Source organism: Ranitomeya imitator, chromosome 2, assembly GCF_032444005.1.
Source record: "Ranitomeya imitator isolate aRanImi1 chromosome 2, aRanImi1.pri, whole genome shotgun sequence".
Taxonomy (NCBI): domain Eukaryota; kingdom Metazoa; phylum Chordata; class Amphibia; order Anura; family Dendrobatidae; genus Ranitomeya; species Ranitomeya imitator.
In genome coordinates, this window is record NC_091283.1 from 78,106,407 (window position 1) to 78,130,297 (window position 23,891).

The following is a 23,891-nucleotide window of genomic DNA, read 5'->3' on the forward strand; positions in this document are numbered from 1 at the left end:
ACAGTGGTTGTTACCACACAGCCCAGCCTCACACAATATTCTTAAGCCATTGGGTGATGACAAGGAACAGGAGGAAGAGGAGGAGGAGGAGGAAGAGGAGTTTTTGGTCTGTGCTACAGAGGGGACTCACAATCCCAGCTTCATGACTGTCCAGCATGGATGGTCTGAAGAAGAGGAGGAGATGGAGGTTATACGTCATGAGGAGGAGAGGATGGTTAGTGTTCTTCCTGGTGAGGAAAATGAACGTTTGTGTCACACACAGTGTAGGACAGACTAAGTGCAACACAAAGGGATAAGGGAACCAAGACACTAGAGAAGGTGGGAGTGGAGACCCCTAGACAGATCTAACATCACCCTGTCTGTCCTATTGTTCCTATCGCCGAGCAGGATACCTAAAACCTGTCTGACCCTGGCAATAAGCCCTGCATCGGGGAGGAGACGATGAGCCCTAGTTAATCCTCACTACCACTAAAGGTCCCGTCACACATAGCGACGCTAAAGCGATCCCGACAATGATACGACCTGTCAGGGATCGTTGCTGCGTCGCTATGTGGTCGCTGGTGAGATGTCAAACTGTGAGATCTCCCCAACGACGCAGCAGCGATGCGGCGACCTGTAGGGACCTGTACAACGATGTCACATGGCAGCTATTTCATGACGATTAACAGACCTCAATGAGGGACATTCTGTCATGAGGTCGTTGGTAAGGTGTCAAACACAGCGATGTGTGCTACCCAGCGGGACCTCAACGACCAAAAAAAGGTCCAGGCCATTCCGACACGACCAGCGATCTCACAGCAGGGGCCTGGTCGCTGCTACGTGTCACACATAGCGAGATCGCTACTGAGGTCGCTGTTGCGTCACAAAACTTGTGACAGCAGCGATCTCGCTAGCGATCTCGCTTTGTGTGACGGGGGCTTAAAGACAACTGGGATAGACAAGTGAAACAAGGGAACACTTTGCTTGAGAAGACTCAGAGAGAAACACCAACATCCTCCAAACTTCAAAAAGGACAATAGCTGACAGCTACTGCTCCAAGCCTCAACAGGGAAATACAAATATAAAATATCACCTGCGGTTGCAAGCAGGTAGTATATCAACAGGTGACCACTCATCTGCAAAGCAATCTAGAGACCTTCTGCAGAAAGATGCAGTGCAACGGTCTGCAGCCTCTGACACATCCGTGACAGTTTGACTCTTTGTTGTCTGCCATACATGGCAGAGTTCATGTCCAGATGCCTTTTCCAAGACCCTCGTGTGAAAGACATTTTGTCCAACATGAAATACTGGCTGTGCACCTTTCTTGACCAACAGTACAAGGAGAAATTTCCTTTTCTCATGTTGGAGGCAGACGTGCTATTCTGCCACTGATGTACGTGGGTGAGATGTGTCTGAGGGATGTGAGCACGGTTCTCTGTATAAGCAATAGCAGATAGCGTTAACTCACTCAGGCTACGTTCACATTATAATTTCCCTCTACAAATAACTGATTTTTATATTTTGGTAGTAGATGAAACCTTCACTGTTTCACCCTAATCCCACAGTCTGTTCCTAATACCAACTACTATACAACACAGTGGAAAGTAACAGAGATCTGCAGCATGTACTTTGCAATGATGAGAACATCCAGGTGCCTGCCTTTCACCTTCCCTCCTATTAAATCTCTACCTACTTAAATCCCCACCTAACAAGTAATCTCGTCACAATCTTCTGCTCTTAAAAGAGCTTTTTGGAATGAATAACACTCACTATAACCTCCTATCACTCTCCTTATGCTCCTATCACTCTCCTTATGCTGAAACTACGCTCTCCCTACTCTGTTTCCAGCTGCAATGTGCACAAGATAGCGCCCGCAGCCTTTAAATAGTCCCTATGATGCTGAAAGGCCAGCCAATCACGGTAATACCACACCAATGATAGCGCCTGCATTACTGTGATTGGCAAGCCAGCCCAGCATGTTCATTGGCTGCAAATAAAGTGCCAAACATGCTGGGCGGGTTACTAGAATATGCCAAGGTAAAAACCTAATTACTCACGAATTACTCACTATTCGTGCGTGTAATGAATAGTGTCGAATGTATTTGCTCATCACTAGTCAACATACAATATGTAGGATCCAAGCAATGTGAAGAAATAGAAAAAGAGAAGAACAACCTGAAGACCCCAAGGTATGGTACAATACAACTGAAAGAAAACAAAAAAAAAAACAGTGATGATCATCAGTGAGTAGCACCAGCAAGTATGGCGATGGGTAAAATAAGGTGCAAAGCGCAAAGTGTCAGTTAAAAATACAGCGCATTAAGTTGATATAGAAAAGTCAAGCACTGACAATGGGAATAAACATAAGTATTAGCTGAGGTCAATAACAGCATAGAGACACACCAAAAGTAAAGCTTTCACGCTGCTAGCGGGGATCTCACCGAGGTCACCGCAGTTTCGGCCCGGCTGGGAAAGCAACCTCAGTAACTGGAGGTAACCTCGATGACATCACCAGCGGTCACTAAGGCTGTCCTCGCAGCGGTTTAGTCACCAGTGGTTTTCAGCCTGGACGGTCGCATCTTGGCACCGTCCAGGTTGAAAACTGTTTATCTCCCAGACATGGATTACAGCATGGGACAGAACGACAGACAGGTATGGTATATTGTTTTTTTATTTTAGTTTTATTACAGAAGAATGAGGGCTTCGGTGGAATAGGCGTTAGGTGAGTATAACTGTTTATTATTTTTAAATAAAAAAATAACAGTGTGTTTTGTTTTATTTCTGGCTGTGTCTTTATTTACGATATAACTATAGGATTAGTAATGGATGGATGTCTTATAGACTCCTCTCCATTACTAAGCTGTGGGGTTGATGTCACCGAACAATACAAAGGAGACATCAACCCTACAAATATTAACCCCACTTGCCACCGCAACAGGGCAAGTGGGAAGAGCTAGGCAAGGCACCAGAATTGGCACATCTAATAGATGTGCATTTTCTGGGTGGCTGCGGGCTTCTATTTTTAGGCTGGGGGAGGGCCAATAACCATGACCCCTTACCAGCCGGAGAGTACCAGCCCACAGCTGTTTGCTTTAGCAAGACTGGTTGTCAAAAATGGAGGGACCCCACGTCATTTTTTAAAATTACTTATTTAGATAATTAAAAAATATGGTGTAGGGGCCCATCTATTCTTGATAACCAGCCTTGCTGAAGCTGACAGCTGATGGTTGCAGCCCCCAGCTGTTAGTTTTGCCTGGCTGGTAAACAAAAATACAGGGGAACCCACATGTTTTTTTTATATTATTTACAGCGCAGGAACCGGCCAATAAATACACCCATATGCTGCTCCTGCTCTCGCTGTTATTAGCGGCAGCAGATGTTGGATGATGAGAGCTGTAGTCCCATCAGCTGACGCCAGTGACCTAAGGTAAACTTTATACCTCCAATCTCAGCTGGGCGCTCACGCTGTCTTTTGACAGCATGGGAACCGCGGCTCTCTGACCGGCGGGGATGATTTCACCTCCAATCAGAAGCGGTGTTTGTAGTGCTCCCATACACATGACAGCGTGACAAACACCCGGTGTTCATGCCACTGAACTCAAACAGTAACACGGACTTCCAGGTGAAGTCCGTTTTCGGTGTCCGTACCTGAACAGTAGGTGTTCGGTATGGACACTGAACTTCACTGTTCGGATTCGCCCATCTCTAGTATCCACCACACGCTCAGTGTGAACTCTGATGAAGGTCCCAGTTGACCAAAACGTCACACTTGTACTATTACACTGCCATTAAAAGCTATTTAAACTTTATCCTCCACCTATAATTTATAATATGTAATAATTCAGGCATGAAACGCATTGAATGGTCACAAAAGTTTTGAACTACTTGAAAAAAATTGTGTCTTTTGCCATTTTTACACTAATCCCAGTTAGCTTTGCCAGATGGTGTGGGACAGGGCATGGTGAAGCACAACTGGCAAAATTAACAAAATGTACACTACTTTAGCAGCATATATTATGCTACATATGTACTTCAGTTACTGACAAGAGTCAGATTCTTGGCGGAGGGGTGCAGCACATGTAAGATGCACCTAAATCATTGAGTGATGAAATACAGTGGGGCAAAAAAGTATTTAGTCAGTCAGCAATAGTGCAAGTTCCACCACTTAAAAAGATGAGAGGCGTCTGTAATTTACATCATAGGTAGACCTCAACTATGGGAGACAAACTGAGAAAAAAAATCCATAATATGCAAACAAATTGTTTAAAAAACAGACAATGTGATTTTCTGGATTTTTTTTTCTCAGTTTGTCTCCCATAGTTGAGGTCTACCTATGATGTAAATTACAGACGCCTCTCATCTTTTTAAGTGGTGGAACTTGCACTATTGCTGACTGACTAAATACTTTTTTGCCCCACTGTAGGTGCATCTTACCCCACCTGTCGCGTTCGTTAAGACTGACATGCACAACGCCTGCCTTAATATATCTGGCCCAAAATCTTTTTGATAGCATTGAAATGTAAAAGGCTAATTAGTTTTGAAATTCAATATTACTCTAGAATCGAATAGTATGGGAAATCTGTACCGCAATTTATAGGATATATTGACAGTCACTTTACTCAATAAGTTCATGTGTCTTATAAACAGTGAGATATTCATTCTGTAAGTCTTCACCTATATCTGCCCCCTTTATGTACAGAATGGGACCTCAGTGGCACCTGTTGCTAAGTAACCAGTCATTATGGAGTAAGACCTGACAGAAGTAAGAAGGAGGAAAGCATGACAATGAAAGGCGAGCTAAGGTCAGCATCAGCCATCGAGATGCCAAGGTGGAAAAACTATTTGCCGTACTTGTTATACCAGGACAAATGATATGGACATTATCATCAACAGAATGGGATTTGTTCTATTCTGTTCCTAAATATTGCTATTTTTGTTGACATTTTTACTATTTGAAAATAGTTCTATTGTTTTCATGTCGCCATACGTTATACAATTTTCCGCCTAAGGAGAGTTGTATGACAGCTTTATTGTGCTGCACGACAACATGTATTTTTCAGTGGTTCAACTTTCTGGTATAGGGGTATAAGGGTGGTTGACAATGACTGTCATGTTCCTACCCGAAGACATCAATTTATCGTAGTGTGAATTATGTTATGTGTTGTTTATATATTTTTTGTATTGTGATATGGTAATGTATAGTGTATAAGTAATGTAGAGGTAATGCATAGTGTACAGTAAAGGATAGCATAGGATAAAACATGGTTTAGGACATAAGGTGGGTCATGTAAGGTAGTGCCTGTAGTAAGATAGTGACATTAGGGTCAGGCAAGTATTAATGTTTGGGATTAGCCCACAAGGGGAGGGCTTAGTGATAGGAACAGGACTGTGCTTCCTAGATGAAATTGGTTAAAAGAGTGAGGGCTGAACAGCAAGGTGAGAGTACATGTTGTTCTGGGCAGTATGAGGCATTTACTAAAACTCCCTGGATGAACAAGCTCAGTTAGCCTCTGAAGTGAGTGGGAGAAGTAATGGACCCTTAGATGGAGTGCCGGACTGCGCTGGGAATACCTGGGACTGACAGGACCGGTTAAAGCAGGGAAAGTCAAGGTAGAACAGAAGGGAAATATGGAGGTGTACTGTGCTTTGGAAACAAGACGCAGAAAGTGTTGTGCCCATTATGACGTATTACAAGATGTCACATACAGAAGTTTGAGTAAAGGCCTTAGTTATGAAACTAACTGGGTGTCCTCTGGTTCATGTCCAGCGGCTCCTGAAACTGAAGACCTGGAAACAGCTGAAGTCTTTGGCCTGCAAGTGAGTACAGCGCACCCCACACATTACAGCACATGTGATCAGGGACACAAATTTTCTGTAGCGTGCCGTGGGGTGGAAATCAAGTCATTCGCCCACGACTACCACCTCGTACATGTTTATAGAGGCACTCAGGGTATTCTGACTGTCAAATGGATATTGTAACTCAAAAAATGTAAACTAGTATATACCTTAGTATATACCGGTACGCGCTGGGCAATAGCAGATGGTAAGTAATGATGAAGAAGTCCACTTTAAAAATGTGTAATGATAAAAAATAATTAAAATATATAAAGTCTAATGTCCTGAAGTTTCTGATATACACCGTAGGTTATTAACCCCTGCAATGGGTACAAATAACCTGTAGAAAAGGATAAAAACAGCTGTTCCTACCTTCAATAGAAGTTATCCCGGTTTGGAAAGCTGTAATAATGCCGCTCGTATGCTAAGTAGATCCGAGTAACAGGGTGTTATCAAAAACAGGTGGCTGCCCCGGCCGGTAGCAGCCACCTCCAACTGACCTCCGATGTGAAGCAGGATCCTGCGAGGCCGGTGCCACGTGAGGTGTCAGTGGTGAATCCGGATGGTGCGCAGGACCTTCGTGACGTATGAGATCACGTGACCGCTAACGGAGGCCGAAGGTGTGTACGGAGTGCAGTGAGGATCAAAAAGTCCAACGCGTTTCGGAGACGTCTAACTCCTTCCTCAGGGATGATCCCTGCCCCGTACTGATGATCCTTATATAGCCTCTCATATTTCAGGCCAATTATTGGAAGCCAAACGATTCTGTGCCCACATTTAAACCTCTTGGTGTAATGGTATCCAAGGTGAAGATCCATTTCGTCTCAGTCCTCGACATTGCTTTAATATAGTCCCCACCTCTCCAATGTCGGCGTACCATATCTATACCTAGTACTTTCATCTGCCGCGTCTGCCCATTATGGCACTCAATAAAATGCTGGGAGAGTGGATGGCCCAAAAATTTCTTTTTAATATTACGGATATGTTCGCTGATCCTAGTTTTTAAGGATCGTTTTGTCCTCCCTACATATAATTTTCCACAGGCGCATTCTATGGTGTAAATTACCCCTGTGGTTGAACACATAATAAAGTCCCTAATTTGAATGGTCCTATCACCTTTTTTAACCCTTGTCAGGCTGCATAATTTTACAACCTTAACAGGCTGCATAGGTACAATTGTACCTTCACATATACCTCCACTGTGGGAAGACTTTACTTGGTTTCAGAAACTAAAGTTCATTCAGCTACAAATGTTATGCTGATATCTATTGTTCAGTGTTGTTACTGGTCACTTATGTTGCTGTCAATTAAGTTAATTCAAACTGGGAGTGGCTTCTACTTGTCTTCCTGCCTCCCTCCTCTCATTAGACATTTTGCTGTTCATCTCATTGCTGTGAGCACACATTTCTAGGCTTGTGAAGTCTTCAATTTCTTGGAAACGAAGGTAGGAAAGTCTCACAGCATCTAACAGCCAGTTATACCTTTATTCTCATTATGTGGGGACAGAACAGTCAAATTGTCTTTCAGCCTGGACTTGGCTTACATATATTTTGTATGAAACTTATCACTATAGGTATAATTTTTATACGAAAAATGGATAATAATTAGTATCTACATATTGTTTTACGATGTTTTATTTATATTCAGCACAAAATACGAAGCCAAAATTCATCTAGCAAGTCATCATGAGTGATAGTAATGCTGGATCTAGTTTCCGCCATAATCCAAGAAAACGTGTTTGCAGGTTAGTATAATTTTGTGAAAAGCCAATAATGTAGTATTTCGGAAAATTATTTATTTTACATTTTTTCATATTTACAGATTTACGTCTGACGAAATAATGCGAATGCTAGAAGAATCTGATTCTGAGCATGAGGATGAACCATATGTTCCATCTGATGATGAAAACTATGTACCACAAGTGGATGTTACTGAAGAAGATTCAGACATTGAACAAGAAATGGTCATAGAGCATGAAAATGAATACGAATCAGACGAAAGTGTTGAGGATGATTCTGTGCCTCAAAGTGCAGGCGACATTTGGACTGCTAAGGATGAAACTCAATGGTGCAGTAATCCACTGCCAAATGCACAAACAAAATCTCGTAATGTCCTACGACAAAGAGGTGGCCCTGCAGCAATCAGCAACCTATATACAGCAAAAGAGCTATTCAAGTCCATCATGACTCCCGAGATGTGTGACATCATATTACGGGAAACGAATCGAAAGGCCAAGAGAGTTTGTGATGCTTACAACAACGAACTGGTACAACGTTTTCCTGATTCTTCCAAACGGCCACCACAAAAAACATTCAAGCAATTTACTGAAACTGAACTTCATGCATTTTTGGGCATACTGATTGCTGCTGGTGTGCACAGAGCCAACAAAGAGAATCTGGAGGAAATGTGGAATGTTGCTGCTCTGCCTCTTATACGTGCAGCCATGTCTCGTGACCGCTTCAAGATGATACTCAGATTTATCAGGTTTGACAACGAAAATACACGTGCAGAACGTGTGCAAACAGATAAAGCTGCACCAATACGGGACATCTGGACAATGCTGAACAGTAATCTGGAGAGAGCCTACAAGCCATATCATTGTATCACCGTCGACGAGCAATTATTTCCATTTAGAGGTCATACTAAATTTACCCAGTATATACCTTCAAAACCAGCTAAATATGGCATAAAGATTTTCTGGGCTTGTGACTCATCAAATGCCTACCCTTTACAAGGTCAGCTCTACACTGGGAAACCAACTGATGGTCCTCGACAAGTAAACATTGGAGAACGAACAGTATTGGACCTAGTGAGCTCGTATAAAGGCTCTGGAAGAAATGTCACCACCGATAACTTCTTTACAACCATGGAACTAGCTAAGGTATTGAACTCCTGGAACATGACACTAGTTGGTACAGTGAGAAAAAACAAAAGGTTCCTACCTAACAACATGCAGCCTGCCAAAGAAAGGCCTGTATACTCGACAAATTTTGCCTACAATCATGATGCAACAGTCTGTTCATATGTACCAAAGAAGAACAAATCAGTCGTGCTTCTATCATCTATGCACATGACGGGAGAAGTTGAAGAGACACTAGCAGCCAAGCCAGAGATAATAAAATACTACAACATAACAAAAGGTGGCGTTGATGTTATGGATAAAATGTTGGGAGAGTACACTGTGAAACGACGAACATCACGTTGGACTTTGGCATTTTTCTACAATATGATTGATGTCAGTGGGTTAGCATCCTACATCATCTACAGAGAACACAATCCAAGCTTCAGGGCAAAGGATCAACGAAGAAAGTTCCTGAAAGATCTCGCAAATCAGCTGTGTATGATTGCAATTGAAGATCGTAGTACAAACAAAATGATAATGAGAAACCATTTTCTTCGAGGTGCAGTAGAAATGGTGCTTGGACGATGCATTGTGGTAGCATCGCAGCCAGCAGCTGGCCCCAAAATACCTCATGGTAGTCGTGGACCCTCCCCTGTTGTTGGTAGTTGCTATGTCTGCAGAGACCTGAGGCGAAAACAACGCAAGACTAGAAAGTCTTGTGTGGTTTGTGTGAAACCCATTTGCGATGAACACTCTGTAGCAAAGCCAACATGCATTACTTGCAAAGAAAATCAATAAAAAAAAGTTTCTTACATTTTCTTTTATAATGTAAATGAACAGTTTTTTACTTGTTTATAATAGTTAAATAGCATTATCATTAAAAAAAAATTTATGCTTTTTCCCTTGCATTATCTTCATTCAAAATATATGAGGTACATTTGTACCTATGCAGCTTGTTATGGATGCAAAAAGATCTCGACCCCTTATCTCGGAAGCGGGTGGAGATATTTTATTGAAATTTGGCCAATATATTCTGGACCAAAAATGTAGAGATGTCACGAAATTTCAGCCCTCTACGTCTTTTCAAAAAAAAGTTATTGCAATTTTAAAACGGAATAGTTACAATTGTACCTATTCAGCCGGATAAGGGTTAATATGCATACTTTTTTGAGTGGTGGTCTGTTTGCATATGTTACATTTGCGGCAAGGAAAAAATCCTTTTAATTTGGTGTGAAAAAGGGAGGCTTGTGTTAAAGAGGATTTTTTCTGTACCGTGGGGGCAATCATATTTCCCAAGTTTTGGGATCTTTTATAAACAAAGCGAGGCTGGTCAGTGATCTTATCTCCCAGGATTTTGTCATTTTTTTAAACTGTGCCAGTGCTTCCTGACTATTTTGCGAAGGATATTTGAGTTGGTGTTAAATCTTGTTATGATCGGGATGGAATCCATGTTATCTCTAGATCTAGGTGCTGGTTTAATAAGATCCTGTCTAGGTTTTATCAGAGCTTTTTTTCTTGAAATTTCCAGTGTTGCTTCATCATATCCCTTTTCCAAAAATTTGTTAGTCAAAATTTGGGCTTCCATTTCAAAGTCCTGAGGCCTAGAACAGTTCCGATAAATCCTAATTAACTGACTTTTTGGAATGTTAAGCAACCAGCTGGGGAGGTGGCAGCTATCCAAGGGAATGTAGCTATTTGTATCAGTTGGCTTAGTAAAAGTGCATGTCTGTATTTTCAAATCCTCAATGAAAATCCTTAGGTCTAAAAAATTAATTTCAGTGGTACTGGTTACATAGTTACATAGTTATTAAGGTTGAAGGAAGACTATATGTCCATCTAGTTCAACCCATAGCCTAACCTAACATGCCCTAACATGTTGATCCAGAGGAAGGCAAAAAAACCCCATGTGCAAAGAGTAAGCTCCACATTGGGGAAAAAAATTCCTTCCCGACTCCACATACGGCAATCAGACTAGTTCCCTGGATCAACGCCCTATCAAGGAATCTAGTGTATATACCCTGTAACATTATACTTTTCCAGAAAGGTATCCAGTCCCCTCTTAAATTTAAGTAATGAATCACTCATTACAACATCACACGGCAGAGAGTTCCATAGTCTCACTGCTCTTACAGTAAAGAATCCGTGTCTGTTATTATGCTTAAACCTTTTTTCCTCCAACCGCAGAGGATGCCCCCTTGTCCCTGTTTCAGGTCTATGATTAAAAAGATCATCAGAAAGGTCTTTGTACTGTCCCCTCATATATTTATACATTAAAATGAGATCACCCCTTAGTCTTCGTTTTTCCAAACTAAATAGCCCCAAGTGTAATAACCTATCTTGGTATTGCAGACCCCCCAGTCCTCTAATAACCTTGGTCGCTCTTCTCTGCACCCGCTCCAGTTCAGCTATGTCTTTCTTATACACCGGAGACCAGAACTGTGCACAGTATTCTAAGTGTGGTCGAACTAGTGACTTGTATAGAGGTAAAATTATATTCTCCTCATGAGCATCTATGCCTCTTTTAATGCATCCCATTATTTTATTTGCCTTTGTAGCAGCTGCCTGACACTGGCCACTGAATTTAAGTTTGTCATCCACCCATACACCCAGGTCTTTTTCATTGACGGTTTTGCCCAGAGTTTTAGAATTAAGCACATAATTATACATCTTATTACTTCTACCCAAGTGCATGACCTTACATTTATCCTCATTAAAGCTCATTTGCCATTTATCAGCCCAAGCTTCTAGTTTACATAAATCATCCTGTAATATAAAATTGTCCTCCTCTGTATTGATTACCCTGCAGAGTTTAGTGTCATCTGCAAATATTGAAATTCTACTCTGAATGCCCCCTACAAGGTCATTAATAAATATGTTAAAAAGAAGAGGGCCCAATACTGACCCCTGTGGTACCCCACTGCTAACCGCTACCCAGTCCGAGTGTGCTCCATTAATAACCACCCTTTGTTTCCTATCCCTGAGCCAGCTCTCAACCCACTTGCACATATTTTCCCCTATCCCCATTATTCTCATTTTATGTATCAACCTTTTGTGTGGCACCGTATCAAATGGTGGTGGAAGTAAAATTTTAAAAATAATAATTTTTATTGATATCTATTAAAAACTGATTCAAAGTGTCCAAACCGCCAGAATGATAGGATTCTTGATCCAAAATACCCCCCCCCCCCCCCCTTTATCGGCTGGGAGAATGACCAATTCTTTATTTTGCTGTAGAGAGATAATGGCATTTCTTTCCTTGTTAGTTAAATTAAACCTGAATTTGCCACATTTTTTATCACTTATTTTTCTAATCTCATCTGTTACAATAGTCTGAAATGTATCCATCTGTTCAGAATATTCATTCACTGGATGGAATTTTGATGGATTTCTGAGATCAGTGTGGATGTATATATTTTCTTGAACAGATTCTGCATTCCTGACCACAGGGTTCTTAATATAGTATCTCTGTATGGCTAATTTCCTCATAAACATTTTGATGCCAATATAGGCTTCAAATTTGTTGAATCCGCTCGCTGGAGCGTATTTGAGACCCTTATGTAATAATGACAATTCATCCTCCCCCAATTTATGTTTACTCAGATTGAAAATAGTAGGCTTCTTCATACTCAAAGTGTCTAATGGCCTTTTCTTTTTGGCGAGTTTCCCGCCTCTGCAGCCCCTTTTCCTTGTTTTTTTGCGGTTACACGAAAAAAATGATGTTTTACATTTGTTTTATTGCTGTTATTAATATTACTTTTCTTCTTGCCATTTTGGTTGCGTAGATCCATGTAAAATACGGGTCTATCTCCTTTAGAAGTTGGTTCCCCAACTCTTGGAGAATTGTGTGTACCTTCTGATGGTGATTGGCATATATTCGCCAAAGTTTGAAAACGATTATGGGTTACTGTAGAGGTAGAGGGAACAGAAGCCTGAGATGAATATTGAGCCTCCTGAAGGTTTATTGAGGAATTAGGGGGGCTAGTGATAACATACTCTTCATTCGGAGCAACTGCCCCAGAGGGGGAAGGGGGGTTGGATGTATAGAGAACCTTTCCAAAATGGAGCTAGATTCTAAAATGCTACCTTCTATATGATCAATGGTTTCAAGATCCGACTCATTCTGTGAGTTGTTCCTAAAAGTACAAACAGGGACAGCATCCCTCCCAAATTTTTTCTTTTTTCTGTCGATAATTTCCTGTTCTTTATTCTTAATTCTAGTGCGAATGCTATTAGAGATTTTAAATATTTCAGGATTTTTTCTATAAGGTTTAATAGTTTCAAAAAGTTTGGAGATCGCATTTTTGCTGGTCATTAGTTGTTTTCTCCTTTTATCCATAATAAACTCCACTGCCTGCTTCGAAAAGGACCTAAACATAGCATTCCACTGTAGGAGGAGCATTCCACTGTTGCAGGAAGTAGAATGGCAAAATGGGTACATTATGGGTACCCTTGACATAACCTCACTCTACACGGTCATTGATCATAAAAAAGGATGCGAGGCTGCTTAATACTTTTTAAATAAACTTTCTAAGGTTCCTCCAGAACAAATCGAATTTTTATGTGAACTTATGCAGTTCATTTTAACTCATAACTACTTTTTATATAAGGAGGACTACTGCTTCCAGCAGTGGGGTACCGCCATGGGGACCAGGTTCGCGCCGAGCTATGCTAACCTCTATGTGGGTAGCTGGGAAGAACAATTTATCTACCCAGGGGGGCGTTTGCACACGAACCTGGTCCTCTGGCGGCGTTTTATAGATGATATTGTTTTTATTTGGTCTGGCGGTTTGGACACTTTGAATCAGTTTTTGATAGATATCAATAAAAATTATTATTTTTTAAATTTTACTTCCACCACCAGTACCACTGAAATTAATTTTTTAGACCTAAGGATTTTCATTGAGGATTTGAAAATACAGACAAGTACTTTTACTAAGCCAACTGATACAAATAGCTACATTCCCTTGGATAGCTGCCACCTCCCCAGCTGGTTGCTTAACATTCCAAAAAGTCAGTTTATTAGGATTTATCGGAACTGTTCTAGGCCTCAGGACTTTGAAATGGAAGCCCAAATTTTGACTAACAAATTTTTGGAAAAGGGATATGATGAAGCAACACTGGAAATTTCAAGAAAAAAAGCTCTGATAAAACCTAGACAGGATCTTATTAAACCAGCACCTAGATCTAGAGATAACATGGATTCCATCCCGATCATAACAAGATTTAACACCAACTCAAATATCCTTCGCAAAATAGTCAGGAAGCACTGGCACATTTTAAAAAATGACAAAATCCTGGGAGATAAGATCACTGACCAACCTCGCTTTGTTTATAAAAGATCCCAAAACTTGGGAAATATGATTGCCCCCACGGTACAGAAAAAATCCTCTTTAACACAAGCCTCCCTTTTTCACACCAAATTAAAAGGATTTTTTCCTTGCCGCAAATGTAACATATGCAAACAGACCACCACTCAAAAAAGTATGCATATTAAAAAAGGTGATAGGACCATTCAAATTAGGGACTTTATTACGTGTTCAACCACAGGGGTAATTTACACCATAGAATGCCCCTGTGGAAAATTATATGTAGGGAGGACAAAACAATCCTTAAAAACTAGGATCAGTGAACATATCCGTAATATTAAAAATAAATTTTTGGGCCATCCACTCTCCCAGCATTTTATTGAGTGCCATGATGGGCAGATTGTTGTGAATTCTGTGGCAGAGCTCCCTCCTGTGGTCACAAGTGGTACTTCGGCTGGTTCTCTCTGTGAGCTTCCGTTGGTGGAGGAAAGTGGTACTGCGGCTTCTGAGTTTCCTTCCTCAGGTGATGTGGTGAAGTCGTTAGGTGCTGCTCTATTTAACTCCACCTAGTGCTTTGATCCTGGCCTCCAGTCAATGTTCTAGTATTGGACCTGTTTCCTCCTGGATCGTTCCTGTGGCCTGCTGCTCTGCATAGCTAAGTTCCTCTTTGCTATTTGTTTGCTGTTTTTTTTCTGTCCAGCTTGTCAATTTGTTTTTTACTGCTTGCTGGAAGCTCTGGGACGCAGAGGGTGTACCTCCGTGCCGTTAGTTCGGTACGGAGGGTCTTTTTGCCCCCTTTGCGTGGTTTTTGTAGGGTTTTGTGTTGACCGCAAAGTTACCTTTCCTATCCTCGCTCTGTTCAGAAAGTTGGGCCTCACTTTGCTAAATCTATTTCATCTCTACGTTTGTCTTTTCATCTTAACTCACAGTCATTATATGTGGGGGCTGCCTTTTCCTTTGGGGTATTTCTGAGGCAAGGTAGGCTTATTTTCTATCTTCAGGCTAGCTAGTTTATCAGGCTGTGCCGAGTTGCATAGGGAGCGTTAGGCGCAATCCACGGCTGCCTTTAGTGTGGTTGGAGAGGATTAGGGATTGCGGTCAACAGAGTTCCCACGTCTCAGAGCTCGTTCTTGTTTTTTGGGTTATTGCCAGGTCACTGTATGTGCGCTGACCTCTATGTCCATTGTGGTACTGAATTACCTTTCATAACAGCAGACGCGGCAGATGAAAGTACTTGTTATAGATATGGTACGCCGACATTGGAGAGGTGGGGACTATATTAAAGCAATGTCGAGGACTGAAACGAAATGGATCTTCACCTTGGATACCATTACACCAAGAGATTTAAATGTGGGCACAGAATTGTTTGGCTTCCAATAATTGGCCTGAAATATGAGAGGCTATATAAGGATCATCAGTACGGGGCAGGGATCATCCCTGAGGAAGGAGTTAGACGTCTCCGAAACGCGTTGGACTTTTTGATCCTCACTGCACTCCGTACACACCTTCGGCCTCCGTTAGCGGTCACGTGATCTCATACGTCACGAAGGTCCTGCGCACCATCCGGATTCACCACTGACACCTCACGCGGCATCGGCCTCGCAGGATCCCGCTTCACATCGGAGGTCAGTTGGAGGTGGCTGCTACCGGCCGGGGCAGCCACCTGTTTTTGATAACACCCTGTTACTCGGATCTACTTAGCATACGAGCGGCATTATTACAGCTTTCCAAACCGGGATAACTTCTATTGAAGGTAGGAACAGCTGTTTTTATCCTTTTCTACAGGTTTTTTGTACCCATTGCAGGGGTTAATAACCTACGGCGTATATCAGAAACTTCAGGACATTAGACTTTATATATTTTAATTATTTTTTATCATTACACATTTTTAAAGTGGACTTCTTCATCATTACTTACCATCAGCGCGTACCGGTATATACTAAGGTATATACTAGTTTACATTTTTTTCTTATCTACAAATGGTGTGTGGAAGTTTGTTGGTGTCGCTGCAGGGCTATATAGCTTAGTGATACTTGGCACCACCATATTCTGGTTGTATTTGGATATTGTAACTCCCAAAGGAGCCCACTGTGGGTATTTTTTAATTTCTGGGTTGTGAGCCAATGATGGGGATCATATGAGAGGGTTGATATGTGTCCACCAGGATGCTGACAGTCCTATTAAACCCACTGGAGTGCCTTATGTTCACAGCAGGATGCCTGTGAGTCACAAGGCAATATAAAAAAAGAATAGATTGGGTCCAAGTAGGGAGTCCGTCAGATTTTAGAAAAACCCGTTAAGGGCTTTCATGTTTAGAAGGATTTGCAGATTTGGTAGTGGTGCAAATCCCTCTCTCCACTCTAGGTTTTAGAAGTGGCTCTATGGCCACAATTCCATTTAAATCTGTCAGTTTTGCCTTGGTTGGGTCAGTGTTGGAGTTTTCAAGCTGCAGAGCTGGTGGCTCTGTGCAACCCAGGTCTGTGTGGAGCTAACATTGAGCCAGGGAACTCAAGGCGGCTGATGCACCTAGAAAATACGGCGGTGCCATTGTCCACGGCAACAGTTTTTGAGTTCTGGACTGTGTTTATGGAAACCCGGTTGCGATCTGGAGGACATCACTCCTATATGTGAGTTCTGAAAATAAAGACTCCATTTGTGTTGAATTTTCTGTGGTCCCGGCCTATCTGTCACACTGCACCAACCCCGCTGCATTACAGAGCCCATTCAGATGTATATTGTCCTCTCTGATCTGAACCCCTAGCTATGTCTTTAGTCTCAGCAGAATCCTGCAATCTGAACCACAAAAGGTGTTAAGAAAAATTCTGGGTTGGACAATTTGGGGACATTCTTGGTTGCAGTTACAGGGACCTAAATGCATAGATATTCAACAATTCTAGTTCTGGGTCCCATGTCATTTAAATGGATCAGTGGTTACTCATGTGCACTACAGCCCACTACATTACCTACGGTGTCATAGACTTGATAGTCCTTGTTTGCCGGTGCTGCCATGTTATTGTTGTTCTTTGTAGTTGTGGCCTCGCCTGCCTGAAGTTCTCCAATGGCCATGGACTACTGGAAATATGATCTATTGCCAGTGGGGTAAATAGAGTCCCATGGGTCCCAGAGCGAAATTTGGACTGGCTTCTCCATCCATTACACTCTAAAATAATAAGTCCTGCTTTGCAGTTTCCTTATGAACTACTAATATAGCCACGATTTTCCTGTGAATACACTGCAGATTTCACTCTATATCTTCAAAGGGCAAGATGAGCTCTGCACATCTGCAACTTTTCCCCAGCATAATAAGCATCACCAAAGACTGAGCAGCCACCTCATCTGCATGCACGTCTTTGCACTGGACTGTGCTGCGCTGTGCATGCAAACAAGGTTAAAGAGCTGACGCTTCTGCTGCAGCACGGGGCTCTCTACTATTTAGGCTGCGTGCCCACAATCAGGAATAGCTGCATTCTACAGTACAAGCACAGTGGATGGGATTTCTAGAAAGCCCACTATGCTTCTATTTACTGCTGTGTAAACTGCTTTATCCAGTCTTTTTGTATTGTAGTCACAAAGTAGTTATTTGGAGTACAGATGATGGCAGTGAAAGGGTCAGCTCCGCATCTGTCTCCTCATCTGAGTGTTGTGTTGATCAGAGCAATCTCCAGCAGTAGCTTCTTCCCAGAGGTAAGAAAATTGATCCACGATCGGACTGCAATGCATGGACTGACCACAGGTCTCTCGACCCGAGCGTGACATCTTCCTAGAAATATATGAAGCTTTCACCAGCGTCGGACTGGAGTAGTTTGGGCCCACCAGAGAAAATCATTCTAAGGGCCCACCATGCTTAACCCCTTCAAGTCGCGGCACTTTTTCGTTTTTGCGTTTTCATTTTTCACTTCCCTCTTTCCCAGAGCCATAACTTTTTTATTTTTCCGTCAATATGGCCATGTGAGAGCTTATTTTTTGCAGGATGAGTTGTACTTTTGAACGACACCATTGGTTTTACCATGTCTTTTACTAAAAAACGGGAAAAAAATTCCAAGTGCGGTTTAATTGCAAAAAAAGTGCAATCCCACACTTGTTTTTTGTTTGGCTTTTTTGCTAGGTTCATTAAATGCTAAAACTAACCTGCCATTGTGATTCTCCAGGTCATTACAAGTTCATAGACCCCTAACATGTCTGGGTTATTTTTTACCCAAGTGGTGAAAAAAAATTCAAAACTTTGCTTAAAAAAAAAAAAAGTGCCATTTTCCGATACCCGAAGCGTCTCCATTTTTCGTGATCTGGGGTCGGTTGAGGGCTTATTTTTTGCGTGCCGAGATGACGTTTTTAGTGATACCATTTTGGTGCAGATACGTTCTTTTGATTTCCCGTTATTGCATTTTAATGCAATGTCACGGCGACCAAAAAAACATAATTCTGGCGTTTCGGATTTTTTTCTCGCTACGCTGTTTAGCGATCAGGTTAATGCTTTTTTTTATTGATAGATTGGGCGATTCTGAATGCGGCGATACCAAATACGTGTAGGTTTTTTTTTTTATTGTTTTATTTAGGATGGGGCGGAAGGGGGGTGATTTAAACTTTTATATTTTTTATATTTTTTTCATAATTTTTTTTAAATTTTTTTTTACCTGTGCCATGCTTCAATAGCCTCCATGGGAGGCTAGAAGCTGGCATAGCCTGATAGGCTCTGCTACATAGCAGCGATCATCAGATCGCTGCTATGTAGCTGAAATGCAGGTGTGCTGTGAGCGCCGACCACAGGGGGGCGCTCACAGCAGGCCGGTATCAGTAACCATAGAGGTTTCAAGGACCTCTATGGTTACCTTCCTGATGCATCGCCGACCCCTGATCATGTGACGGGGGTCGGCGATGACATCATTTCCGGCCACCCGGCCGGAAGCGACGGTTAAATGCCACTGTCTGCGTTTGACAGCGGCATTTAACAGGTTAATAGCGGTGGGTGAATAGCGATTTCACCCACCGCTATTGCGCGCACATGTCAGCTATACAAAACAGCTGACATGTCGCGACTTTGTTGTGGGCTCACCGCTGGAGCCCACATCAAAGGGGGTGACACGGCATGCGCCGTACTAGGACGGCGCATGTCGTGAAGGGGTTAAGGGGTACTAGCTGCAGAGTCTTCCCTTTTTCACTGGATCCTGCATAAAAAAACGGTCTGTCGGGCAGAGAAAACGTTCAGAGGAACGTTTTTTCTGCACGTTGGAAAATCGGTCAGTGACGCATCCTGCGCTGCCTGTCACTGGCTACAATGGAAGCCTATGGGCGCAGGATGCGTCGATGTCTGTGAAAAGCAGGAATCTAGCGACGGGTCCCATCTTTTCAAAGAGAGCATGCGTGGAAGAATTTCCCATCAGGGAAATTCTCTCTTGCTCTCTCTCTCTCTCTCTCTTTTTACTATTGATGCTGCCTATGCAGCATCAATAGTAACAAGATATAATGTTAAAAATAATTTAAAAATAAAAAATCGCAATATTCTCACCTACCGACGTCCTGAGCAGCGTCACCAATGCTCCCGGCAGCAAGCGTTCCTAGTAATACATTGTGACTTCTCGCGAGATTTCGCAGTGTATTAATAGGAACGCTAGCTACCAGGAGCATCGCTGCGCAGGAATGCCGGTAGGTGAGAACACTGCAATTTTTTACATTTTTTTTTAAACCTGGTTTGTGTTGTGTATGCGTTTTTGCAGCGGAAAACCACTGCGAAGACGCATACACAACAGGTGCACATAGCCTCGACAGGTCCGTCAGAAAGACAGGGCCCAGTGCCCCCCTTTTTGCACAATCTGCACAGGATCCGTCATTTCAACGGCTTGATGGATCCCGTGCAGATTTTGAAGATGGAAGTGTGAAAGTAGCCTTAGTTTCCATCTAGTTAAGCACCCTTATCGGCAGCAGATAATTTTTGTGTAAAACCTAGAACAATGATATTCTATAAGCACAGAAAGATTTTATTATTTAGACATGTGCCACATACACACAACAGACACGACACACACACCAGTCACATGCTAGACACAGGATACATACATGTGACACACACACCAGTCACACGCTAGCCACATGACACACTCACGCACCATACATACACCAGTCACACACTAGACACAGGATTAAAGATGAGCGGACCCCTAGATGTTTGAGTCCGGCCGAACAGTTAAAAATGAGTCCAGGTTCGGGTACCAGAACAGTACCTGGACCCTATTCATTTGAATGGGGGGCCAATACATCCAGTGTTTACCACTCTGTCAGATGCAAGACAGAGCGGCAAACACTGCTTCTGATCGGCGGTAAAATCATTACCGCCAGTCAGACAGCTGATGTTCACAAGCTGTCAAATGATGTGAGCCCACAGCTGTGATCGGAGGTATAAAGTTTACCTCCGGTCACTGGCGCCGGCTAACCTCATCGAGGTTATGGCAAGTCACTGAGGCTATGTTCTCAGCCAGGACCCTGAACTGCAGTGACCTTGGTGAGATCCCCACTAGCGCAGTGAGAAAGTCCCACGGTGCAGAGGCGGTGAACTCACCAATGGGTTTTTTCTCACTCCCCCCTCTTCTCCACACAGCCCCGTATCACCTCTTTTTCTACAAAGCTCATCATCCCCCCTTTTCCACACAGCCCCTCATCGTCCCTCCTTCTCCACACAGCCCCCTCATCATCCCTCCTTCTCCACACAGCCCCCTCATCATCCCTTTTTCCACACTGCCTCCTCATCGTCTCTCCTTCTCCACACAGCCCCCTCATCATCCCTCCTTTTCCACACAGCCTCCTCATCATCCCTCCTTCTCCACACAGCCTCCTCATCATCCCTCCTTTTCCACACAGCCTCCTCATCATCCCTCCTTCTCCACACAGCCTCCTCATCATCCCTCCTCCACACAGCCTCCTCATCATCCCTCTCTTCTCCACACAGCCTCCTCATCATCCATCCTTCTCCACACAGCCTCCTCATCATCCCTCCTTCTCCACACAGCCCCCTCATCATCCCTCCTTCTCCACACAGCCCCCTCATTATCCCTCCTTCTCCACATAGCCCCCTCATCATCCCTCCTTCTCCACACAGCCCCTCATCGTCCCTCCTTCTCCACACAGCCCCCTCATCATCCCTCCTTTTCCACACAGCCCCCTCATCATCCCTCTTTTTCCACACAGCCTCCTCATCGTCTCTCCTTCTCCACACAGCCCTTATCATCCCTCCTCCACACAGCCCCCTCATCATCCCTCCTTCTCCACACAGCCTCATCATACCTCCTTCTCCACACAGCCTCATCATCTCTCCTTCTCCACACAGCCTCATCATCTCTCCTTCTCCACACAGCCCTCATCATCCCTCCTCCACACAGCCCCCTCATCATCCCTCCTTCTCCACACAGCCCCCTCATCATCCCTCCTCCACACAGCCCCCTCATCATCCCTCCTTCTCCACACTCATCACCCCTCCTCCACATAGCCCCCTCATCATCCCTCCTCCACACAACCTCATCATCTCTCCTTCTCCACACAGCCTCCTCATCATCCTTCCTTCTCCACACTCATCACCCCTCCTCCACACAGCCCCCTCATCATCCCTCTTTCTCCACACAGCCCCTTTCAAGTTACAGCAAATAAATTCATCCTCTGACCACTCACACTGAATCCTGGGTCTTCATTCCTGTCTGTGCAAGGGTCCATTGTGCAGACCCTCATTCCTCTCCTCACACAGTTCCATAGTGCAGCCCCCTCGGTCCTCTAGTGGTCACAGGGCTCCAGCAGCCTCATTCAGCACAGCGCTGCTTCCTGTTATCAGGTCACTGGTCTGATGGAGGCCCCGTCCCTTCCAGTGACATCATGCCCTCCAAAAATCAACTCCGTTCTAGACGCTGTGTGCAGTGTCTCACAGCCTGTGGCTCTGTGCTGTGAGACACTGCTGTGTGCGGGTTATTCTATACCCAGTGCTTGCCGCCTGCACTGCTCAGTAACATGTGATGTGAGGTGAGAGCTTTCTATCACCTGCTACTGCCGCTTCTATTGGTCTCATGAGCATCACTGCACAGCTGAGAGAGCGGCGCCAAGACATCAGTAGAAGCCTCAGCAGGTGATGAGAAAGCTCTCACCTCACATCACATGTTACTGAGCAGTGCAGGCAGCCGGCACCAGGTTATGGAATAACACTCACTGCTGGGTGCATGCAATCATAATACGCTAAAATACAGGCCAGAGCAGGAGTCTGGTGAGGGGGAGGGCCCACTGGAGGATTCTCCGATCTCCCGGTGGGCCAGTCCGACCCTGGCTTTCACGCTTGGGTTGGGAGAGCCACGGCCAGTCTATGCGTTAGCGCTCCATGCTCGGACTAATTGGCACGGACGTCTGAATGAACCTTAAGTGAGACGTGCTTAGTTAACTCTTTCATTGCCATCTTCTGTACCCTAAATGAGTGTGTTCTGAATACAATGCAACAGACAAGCAAGACTAGGGAAAAGCAGGAGTTTGGAAGAATGAAGACAAATACCCTTATAAAGTGATTTTCAAAGTTTCATACCTTTCCATAACTGGACAAAATTATAAAAAAAAAATTAAAAATACAGTTACTCAGTGTTTTCCTTGACATTTGATCAATAGAAAATTGTTAAAGCAAAATATGTAGAAACAGATGGACGGCACCACCGCTCTTAATAATAGTGTGAACTGCTCACCTGCAGTGGAAGCCCAGACCTCTGATCACGGGTGCCTTGGCGGATGCAGTAGACAGTCAATGCGGTAGTAGGAAGAAAAGAGCCGGCACTCACCGATCGTCCAAGACAGGTTACTTTAGTAAAGCGCGGTTAAAAATCTTCACGGCCGGGGGTGCTAGGTAAGGAGAGCGGCAAGCATGACGACGGCCGTTTCGCGCCTGATGTGCGCTTCTACGGGTCAGTGAGTGGATGTTAGGAACGCCGGGGGAAGTAGAAGGACAGGGCCAACAACCCCTCCCCTGCCTCCTCCCATTATTAACCCAACACTCCCCACATCATGACAGAAATACTAAAAACACGTTAAAAACATAAATATCAATAAACCAAATAGACAAAAGTGCTGTTACACCTGCAAAGTTTACAAAATGTTGCTGGTAATATTTTTCATATATAATGGAACTCACTAGATGAACACAGTCCTGATTTTTTCCATAAAGACGCAATCACAACGCACCTCCCACATGTAATAGCGATGTGATGAAGATACAGCATATACTAAGAAAGAACAAGTAGGCCTTACAAATGGGAGTCACCACCAGACAAATATGAAAACACAGCTTTATTGGTAACAAAAATATATAACACAAAAGCAAAAACACACTAAAAACATTAAAAACAAGGGGGTGTACAATAGCCCCATATGTAATCAAGCCCAAAATAAGGCAAAAAGCCCACACAGACCTGAACCAGGTGAAAAGCACATGTAAAAAGGATAAATAAGCCTAATAGATGAATGACTAGATATGAAAAAGCAGTCTAAGCAAACCCCAAGTATGTACACCGTAAGTGCACGTAATGAAAACCTGGGGATGAGGTAACCTGTTCAGCTACATACCATATGAACAATGTAGCCCAATAGCCACTGTTGGAGATAGTGCTCAAGCGAACAAAGTACCAGTCATGATAAAGTATAAGTGCTGGGACCGCAAATAAGCACAAGTACATAGTCAAACACCCTCCTACGATCAGAACATATTCCCATAATAAGCTCACCTACGATCAGAACATGCTCCCATGATAAGAAAAAAAAAAGCAGCATAGAGTGCCAAAGTGGCAACACTCAGGCAGCGCCGATCATAGGCAGGGCAAATAGAAGGTGCATACCCAGTGCAGAGTAAGTGTGGGCTGCAGGCACCCAACGCGTGTCGCCACGCTCTGGTGGCTTCGTCAGGGGTAATGCCCACATAGTTTGCC